This window comes from Bubalus kerabau, chromosome 4 (assembly GCF_029407905.1).
Source record: "Bubalus kerabau isolate K-KA32 ecotype Philippines breed swamp buffalo chromosome 4, PCC_UOA_SB_1v2, whole genome shotgun sequence".
NCBI classification, from domain to species: Eukaryota; Metazoa; Chordata; class Mammalia; order Artiodactyla; family Bovidae; genus Bubalus; species Bubalus kerabau.
In genome coordinates this window covers 23,971,310-23,980,897 of record NC_073627.1, presented here as the reverse complement: position 1 = coordinate 23,980,897, position 9,588 = coordinate 23,971,310, and the positions used below count along the sequence as shown (strand labels likewise).

General features: G+C 46.9%; 1 protein-coding gene across 1 annotated transcript in view; it reads right to left on the bottom strand.

Annotated features, from left to right (window-relative positions):
• GSDMB (gasdermin B) overlaps window positions 1-8,935 on the bottom strand; it is a 31,187-nt gene extending 22,252 nt beyond the window's left edge. The window contains exon 1 of the mRNA XM_055575973.1: window positions 8,899-8,935. The gene's annotated coding sequence lies outside the window, so the exon portion shown is untranslated. The remainder of the gene's footprint in view (window positions 1-8,898) is intronic.
• Between the last annotated feature and the right edge of the window lie 653 nt (window positions 8,936-9,588).

Genomic DNA, 9,588 nt, shown 5'->3' with positions numbered 1-9,588 from the left:
CTCAAGAGCACTTAGCCCAAGACTTGAATAGTCACCCCAGAGTCTTAAACAATTGTGCCTGGGCCTTACAGAAGTTCCTGCTGGTTGGTGGAGGCCCCTTCTGAAGAAATAAGCAAAAACTGCGTGTTGTCCTTCCATAGAGGCCTCCCCAGTACTGAAATCTCTTATTTTTCCCAAAATGCGCCTACTGGACTCCTTCCACTTTTCTCTGGGAGTCTTTCATGCTCCCCATAGTTGATCAAGCTCTCTGATCTTTGCCAATTTCCTGTCTGAAGTTCAGTGACCCAGACTGGTTCCAAGCCTCAAACAAGAGTCTGACTAAATGCATAGTCTAACAGAAAGATTACTGGACATGCCATGCCCTATTAATAGCTCCTGTTATCAGGGGTGGTTTTTTTTTTTCTACAATGAGAATGAACAGAGTCCTGACTCACTCTAGGTTTGTGGTGAATTGTGGATCGCTTTCTGCTTAATTTAGCCTGAGTCCCTGTCATCACCCTTCTCCTCTGGCCCTCTGCCCTTGTAATTACCATGTCTTAACCAGACATCCTTCAGCCTTGAATAGCCCTAAGCACAGTTCAGAATGAGTGACAGCACTCTTATGTGGCGCTGGCCAGTGTGTAACCCCTCAGACAAATAATTGCTGATATATGCTAAGAGATTAAAAAATTGTTCAGGCCTCGGAGCCATGATTACACTTCTGGTAGCATATTCTGAGGAAGTACAGCCCATGTACTATGTGTGAGGGTGTTCATTCCAGCATTATCTATAATAATAGAAAACTGAAAGCAACCCAGTTCAGTTCAGTTCAGTCGCTCAGTCGTGTCTGACTCTTTGTGACCCCATGAATAGCAGCACGCCAGGCCTCCCTGTCCATCACCAACTACCAGAGTTCACCCAAACCCATGTCCATTGAGTCGGTGATGCCATCCAATCAACCATCTCATCCTCTGTTGTCCCCTTCTCCTTCTGTCCTCAATCTTTCCCAGCATCAGGATCTTTTCAAATGAGTCAGCTCTTCACATCAGGTGGCCAAAGTACTGGAGTTTCAGCTTCAACATCAGTCTTTCCAATGAACACCCAGGACTGATCTCCTTTAGGAAGGACTGGTTGGATCTCCTTGCAGTCCAAGGGACTCTCAAGAGTCTTCTCCAACACCACAGTTCAAAAGCATCAATTCTTCAGCACTCAGCTTTCTTTATAGTCCAACTCTCACATCCATACATGACCACTGGAAAAACCACAGCCTTGACTAGACGGACCTTTGTTGACAAAGTAATGTCTCTGCTTTTTAATATGCTCTCTAGGTTGGTCCTAACTTTCCTTCCAAGGAGTAAGCGTCTTTTAATTTCATGGCTGCAATCACCATCTGCAGTGATTTTGGAGCCCAGAAAAATAAAGTCAGCCACTGTTTCCACTGTTTCCCCATCCCAAGTGCCCAAGAAAAAAGTTATAGTACCATATCCACTGAGTGCCATAGAAGGAAGCCATATAGTAAATGACGGTGACTAAGAAGATGTTAAATGAAAAGACCAGGATACAAAATAGCCTGTGCTGGGAGTTCCCTAGCGGTCCAGTGGTTAGGCACAGGGCTTTCAGTGTTGTAGGCCTGGGTTCAATCCCTGGTCAGGGAACTAAGATCCCAAAAGTCATGCAGCCTGGCAAGAAAAAAAAAAAGTCTGAGCACACCCCAGGGATGCAGTCAGCAAAACTAACACCCAACTCCATCAACAAATAAATTGGAAGAAAAAAGGGAGAGGGGGAGGCTTAAAATGAAAGGAAATTAAGAAATCTATCAATCAAAAGCCTTATTGGGGTCCTCATTAAAGTACACCAACTTAAAAAAATATTTAAATTATTGAGGAAATTTGAATGCTAACTATTCGAATTGATGATTTTAATGAAATATACATTTTAAGGCATGGTATGGTACTGTAATTTCTTCAATAAAAAAGTCCTTCTTATCTTCTGGACATATATGCTAAAATATGTGGATGAAATTATATGATGACTGGATTTGCTTCAAAATAATCTGGGCTAGGGGTGGGGGAGAGGAAGAAAAGAAGCAAGTTGGGCCATGAGGTGATAATTATTGAAACCGGGAGATGGGGACATGAGATTACTTCTATTATTTTCTATGCTTTTTTTTGTTTGAAATTGTCCATAATAAAAAGTTTTTATAAACCTGCAAATGCATTAACGATTATGATGTGACAAGACAGAGCAACACTGGTAAGATCCTGGCACCAGACTGCCAGGGTTCAACTCCCAGCTCCTGTGGTTGCCAGCTGTGTGACCTTAGGCAAGTCACTGGACCTCTCTGTTCTGTGGTTCCTAGAAATGAAGAATGTTATCTTCATGGTGATACCTGCCACATGCTGTTGAGAGAATTAAATGGGTCACTACATGTGAAGCACTTGGAACAAGTCCAGACACACAGGAATCGTTATCGACTTTTATTAATCCATTCCACATTTGAGTGATATTTGATCATCTACTTCACTAGGCTGTGGAAATCCAATAAAATAAAAACAGATTTTGTGTTAGGATGGAGAGGTTGGGGGTGATTTTTTCATTCCCTAGTTTTAAACTTTGTGTAATGTGAGATTATTCGCTTTTAAATTTTTTATGAAAAGTGTTTATGTTTTTAAAACAGAGTGAGTCATCTTCACTGACTCTCCCTGCCCTCTGGGAGCTCCTTAGTCTGCTCAAGTAGACATGTTCCCAGCCTTGGGGTGTTTCCATCTGGCGGGGTGGTGTGGCTTCTGCTTGCCACAGATACACCGTGTGGGCCGAGATAGCAAACAGGGGCGGGGTAACAAGCTGGGAACACATTCCTGGGGTGCTGGCAGTGGTGGGAAGTGAGGAGGTGGGATGTCAAGAAACAGAACCCCTTCTTCCGGACCCCGGGGGGAATGACTGAGCCCTCCACTCTTATCACCTCCTACTCCCCTCCAATTCATTCCTGCTGCTCTCCAGCTCCCCCCACCTCACCTCCCTCCTTCCAGAAGGGGAGGTGTTGAGGTCACACCCAGAGCAAGTGCAAGGAAGCAAAGAGCTGTTTATGTCCGCAGCTGTTTTTGTTTGGGTGGGGGGACACCCCGGGCATGTGGTGGCAGCAGAAGGGAGGGGGCAGTGATGCTGAGCCATCAGAGACCTGAGTGAGTTTACCAAGTTGATGAGAAACAGGAGGAGGTGCCAGGACAGGCCGAGTTGCCAGTGGGCACTCTGCTCTCCTCCCCTCGCCCAGCCCTGTGGTTGGCTATTTTGGGCTGCAGAGGGAAAGGGCAGAGCCTGCCAGGGCCTCCTGGGCCAGAATCAAGGCTAGGGAACCAGAACCTCCCTCTGGGAACCAAGAGCAGGCTGCTCATTAGGAACCCCTCCATCTGCATATTCTCTGATACAAACAACTGAGACTTTCCCCTATGCGGGGAGAAAAAAAAAAAAAAAATTTAGAAAACAGTAAATATTACCAGATCAAAAAGGCAATGGATATAAAAACAGTAGCTTTAAGAAAAACCCCCCTAGGTTCTTTCCAGTCTCATGACTACCCCTGGCAGGCCCCACCTCTTTAGGAATTCTGGGCCACACTGCCCCAGATGAGCTTCTGCCTTCCCCTCCTAATACAGCTCCTCCTTCAGGGGTAATCACAGCCACTATTATTAGCGCTTGCTCTGTTCCAGGCACTGGGCCAAAGGTCTTACCTACATCAACTCTCTTCATCGTTCAAACAACTCTGTGAGATAGGTATATGGGTAGATAGATAGGGCTTTGTTTTGGGGGTTTTTTAGCTGTTCTGGGTCTTCGTTGCTCCTCAGACTTTTCTGTAGTTGCAGTCAGCAGGCTACTCTCTAGTTGTGATGATGCACGGGCTTCTCATTGCTGTAGCTTCTGTCGGGGAGCGCGGGCTCTAGGGCATGTGGGCTTCAGTAGTTGCGTCTCCTCAGCTCTAGAGCACGGGCTCAATAGTTCCGGAGCATGGGCTTAGTTACTCCACGATGGCATCGGCATCATGGCATCTTCCCCTGACCAGCAATCGGAACTGTGTCCCCTGCATCGGCAGGCAGATTCTTTACCACTGAGCCACCAGGGAAGCCCCAGTAGGTATTATTATCTCCACTTTGCAAATGAGATAACTGCCATAGGAAGAGTTTAAATATTCTGCCGAAAGTCATACCGCTAGGAAATGGCATTTCTCCCAAAATTCAATCCTGGCCACACACACTCTTGCAACCATGTGTCCCTCATGTTTGCATCAGTGCCTTATAAAGACTTCTCTCCTGCCCTGGGAGTGCTGTATTTATCTGTTACACATCCACTGCCCCTGGAGGCTGCTTGCTCCATACTTCTTACTCATATTTGCATTTCCTGTATATAATAGGTTCTCAGGAAATGTTAGCTGAGATGCACACCTCCCAAACTACTGCTGCATCAAGCCCCTAACCACTCTCGCCTAACCACACCTGGCTCTCTCTTGCTCTTGTCTCAGCCTACAGTGCCTTTGTGCCACTGGTAGACTCCTATTTGTCCCAGAAAGCCACCCCTCACCTGTCTCCTTCTCTGTGAAGGAGACTATCCAAACAGAACCCGCTGCTTCTCTGACGCCTGCAGACGCCTCAGCTACAGCCCACCCCTAGGCCATCAAGAGGCCAAATTTGCGCACACACCCATCTTCCTCTATTGTCTGAAGGCTGTTCTTCTTCTCTCTGCATCCCCAATGCCTAAGATGCCCAGCAGGTATGTGTTGAACTAAGGAGAGAGTACATCTGAGGATGGGAGCGTGAGGTATGTACACCCTTGTCAGTTTCCACAAAAGAGCAGAGGACTTTGTTGCCCCCAAAGCCCAAACTGCCCAAGAGACTGGTGTTAGATGGGTCCCTGGTTGACTTGCTGGGTCAAGGAGACAGCTCTCCTCCTTTCCTTTCAGCTGTCCCTCTCTACCCAGGCTGAGCCTGAGGGGCGCTTTCAATATCAGGCAGGGAGGGCCCTAGAGGACTGCTCAACTTCCTTCCTCCGAAGTCACATCTCTGGGGCGTGGAGTTACTGTCGTTGGAGGGAAGAGTTGTGACTCAGGCCATGGAGGGTGGGGGCCTTCGGGGCCTACTTTCCAGGGCCCTGAACTTGGGAGCCAAGCCCTGCCGTGCCGCAGCCTCTTCCCTGCCACATCATCATAGATACATCAGGCTGGAAGTGTTCGGAGGCCAAGATTCCAGAGAACCAAAGCCCCAGGGGAATCGGGAAGGACGTGCCCACTGGCACGAATGTCTGATGGCCTTGAGCTCCTCCAGTCATAGCTCCTTCAGTCGCCCATCCCTAATCACTTCCCGCCCGGACTGGTGTAGTAGCTGGTCTCACATTCACCAATACATCTTCCACACGGCCAGCGGCATGATCCACATTCAAAGCTAATTTTAATACCTTCCATCCATCAGCCATGGAAACAAGTCCTAATTCTTGCCTTGTATACAAGGCCCCAGGATCTAGACCTTTTCCACTTTAACTGCAGCCTTTGCCACCACCCCTTCAACTCTACATCTAGGAGAAGCCAAGCCTTCTGATGCTCCCTTGTTCCTGCATATACTCTGCTGCTCCACCTGATGAACTCAGCCTTAAAACCCAACTCAAATGTCCCTCCCTGGTATAGCCTTCCCTGAGATCTTGGAAAAGTTATCAGGTAGGAATGCTCTCAGTTAAAAGCAACAGAAAACCCAAGCAAAGGAATGATTCTGACCCTGGTTTGCCATCAGAATCACCTCAAGAGGAACTTCCCTGGTGGTCCAATGGTTAAGACTCTGCGCTTCCAGTGCAGTGAATGCAGGTTTGATCCCTGGAACTAAGATCTTTTGTGCCATGAGGCATGGCCAAAAATATTTTTAAATGAAAAATATTTAAAAGAGTCACCTAAGGAGCTTTAAAAAGTCCCCATCACTGTACACATGCCAGACCAATTTAATTAGAATCTTTGAGGTGGACCCAGGCATCTGTAATTCTCAAAACCTCCCATGTTCTAATGTGCAGCTAAGTTAAGAAGCACTGAGGCAGGAGTTATCTTTCTCATATAATGAGTCCAGAAGTAGGCAGTTGCTGGTGTTGGCTGAGCGGCTTAGCCATATCCAGGCCAGGTCTCAGTGATACTCTTGACCTTTCTTTTCTGCTTTGCTGCCTCAAGATCAAAATATGGCTGTAGTTGACTCTTCATGTCCAATGCCTGAAGAAAGCTGTAGAGAGAAGGGGAGGGTTCAGTCCATCCTCTTTGTATGAGCAAATCAAAGACTGTCCTAGAAACCCCTCAGTCAACTTCAGATTAGATGTCATTGGTCATAGTGAGCCACACCCAGCTGCCAAGATTGCTCCTCCCAAATCAGTGTGTGTTATCAAGGAAGGAGCTCAGGAACAGACACTGAAGGGTGGCAGAATACACCACCCCAAAATATGTCACTTGGGCCTAAGGATTATTTTGAGCAGATGCAAGAAGGGGATTCTAACCTCCTCTTTTCTTCCAGAAAAGAAAGTCAAAGTGTTCATCGCTCAGTAGTGTCCAACCATTTGTGACCCCATGGACTATAGCCCACCAAGCTCCTCTGTCCATGGAATTCTCCAGGTGAGAATACTGGAGTAAGTTGCCATTCCCTTCTCCAGGGGATCTTTCCAACCCAGGGGTCGAACCTGGGTCTCCTGCATTGCAGGCAGATTCTTTACCATCTGAGTCACCAGAGAAGCTCTTCTTCCAGAAAACAGGAGAGCAAACTCCCCACATGAAAGAAAGATGCTCTCCCTATATCAGGAGAAAAGAAAATTCTTCAATGGGGAGTTAAGGCCAAGAGAATGCTGCACAAACAGACTTTGTTAAAATAATTTATATCTTCCTCTAGGCTTCCCATATATTTTAGTCACTTCTCCACAATTGCTTCTTTTTATTCAACCCAGAATAAAAGTATTAATGTTTTGCCACTTTTCTGGGTCTTCATTTCCTTGTGAAGGTTCACATGTCATTAATATAAATTTGTTTTTAACTTTTTTTTAATTGAGGTATAGTTGGGGTTTTTCTTTTTGGCTGTACTACATGCCTTCCAAGATCTTAGTTCCCTGACCAGGGATCAAACCCAGGACCCCTGCAGTGGAAGTGTGGAGTCCTAACCACTGGACTGCCAGGGAATTCCCACTGAAGTCTAGTTGATTTATAATGTTTCAGTTGCACAGCAAAGTGAATCAGTTACACACACACACACACCCATATATGTATGTATTTTTTTCAGATTCATTGCAATATATTGAATATAGCTCCCTATGCTGTACAGTAGGACCTTGTCATTTATCTTTTTTATATATAGTGGTATGTATCTGTTAATCCCAAATTCCAAGTTTACCCCTCCTCATCCATATAAATGTGTATGCTTTTCTCCTGTTAATCTGCTTATGTCACTTCAATTCTCAGGCCCAGCTGAAAAGCCCTAATTGGGCAGGGGGAAACTGTTGCCTCCCCTAGAGCACCAGCAGATTCTGCCACGGTGACTTAACCTCTCTCTTGGCTTCACACATCATCTGGCAGACATCACATTAAAGGCATTGTGCAGACGTGTGTTAACATGTCCGTGTCTCCCTCCAGACCGGCAGTTCTTAACTCAGACTGAACATTAGAAATACCTGGAGAGCATTTTGAAAAATACCAGTGCATACACCCCATCCACAGAGATTTTAATTGGTCCAGGTACACCCAAGCATAACTAATTTTAGAAATTCCCCAGAGTGATTCTAATGGGCAGACTGGGTGAACCACTGGGCTAACCACTGCTATCTAAGACCTTCAAAACAGGGGCTGGGGACTTCCCTGGCAGTTCAGCGATTAAGACTTCACCTTCCAATGCAGGGGGGAGTGAGTTTGCTCCCTGGTCGGGGAGTAAAGATCCCACATGCCTCACAGCCAAAAACTAAAACATAAGAAAAAAATTAACTAGAAGCAATATTGTAACAAATTCAATAAAGACTTTAAAAATGGTCCTCATCAACAACAACAACAAAAAAACTTAAAAGAACAGGGGCTGAATCTTGAGCACAGCACTACTTATAACATGGGACTCACAGGATATCTTTCCTGAATGAACAAATGAATAAATGAAAGAACGGTGGAGAAGAACTTCTGCTTCAGCCTCGTTCACCCTCAGACTGTACTGTGCACCATTCTGAGGGTTGTTCCTCCTTCCTCTCTGTTTTCTCATCTCTACTGAGCATCACATTCAATCACCCTCAGTGAATGACGTCGTGAGCCAGCGGGTGCACAGACTTCCTGCTTCTCTGACAGCTGCCATGCCAGACACCCCAGTCCCACTCTTACTTGGCAGCTGCCCTAGTTGAAGTAGATAACTCTCTCCATCCACATCCAGGCTCCCCTCTTGTGCCTTAGCTAAAGCCCCCACCCAGTGTGACAAGACAGCACTGGGTGGCGGGGGGTGGGGGGTGGGTAGGGTTCCATGTGCTTCCTCTTCCACACTCATCCCCAATCCCAAAGTTAACCCCCAAGTATTCAGTAGCAGAGTGTCTGGCCTAACGAACAAGCAACCCACAGACAAAATGTCCACTTCTTCTGCCCCAGTGTAGAAAATGTGTCTTATTGGATTCAGTGGACAATGCAGTCTGAGAAATGACCCTGTTAATGTCACTGGAATGAGTCAGTGGCAAGCACATCTTCAGTGATAACATCATCCCATATCCTAGCCTCTGATTCGGACTTCCATTACCCATCTGAAAATGCTCGTTCAAGGTCACCTACAGGGCCAGGCTCAGGGAGTGGCAACCTGTGCAGGGCCCCATGCCCTCCATTCAGAAGGGCCCTGCACTTGGTTTTACAACCTACTGCTGTTGCCACTTTGAAATTCCCAAGTTTTGAACAAAGGAACCCACGTCGTCATTTTGCGCTGAAGCCTGCAGTTCTGTGTCCAATGCTGTTCATCCGTAGTCTCTTAGAAAATCCAACAAGGTTCTCCTTCCCAGAAAGGTCTCCACAGCATATGACCTCAGCTCTCTGTGACACCCACTCTTCTGTTCCCTTCCCTTACATTAGGAGAGGGTGGCGTGATGGGGCCATGCGGCTGTAAATGATGGTCGGGATCAAGAGACCCTGGGGAATAAGTCGTCCAAGCTCTCCCCAGCTCCTGGGCATGAGGGAGAGTTAAAGGTACCAACTTGGGAGCTCAAGGCCCCAGCAAACTAAGAGAACATGAGTCAGCTCCAATCCAGAACAGAAAACCAGTGAAAAAACTTCTAGATGACCGTATGGAACTTCAGAAACCTTGAAGAACCCCCTCCTGCTCCTTAAGGGGCCATCTGCCAACAGTGCAGAGAACTAACACAGTGCCCCCTGCCTGGCAAGGAGGCTGGACACCCTTCAGGGAGCCAGAAGATGAGGTCCTCCTAAGAGAGACAAGTTTTCCAAGAAAAAGGGTGAAGGAAGCTTATTTACCATGGAAGAAGGTGTGCACAGTAGGAGGGGAGACGGGTTGCTGAAGGCAGTGGTGTGAGATGAGGCCCCCCCTCCAGGCCTGCCAAGCAGGGATCCTCCTACTGAGCCAAGCTCTGGGCAGAAGGCAGAGG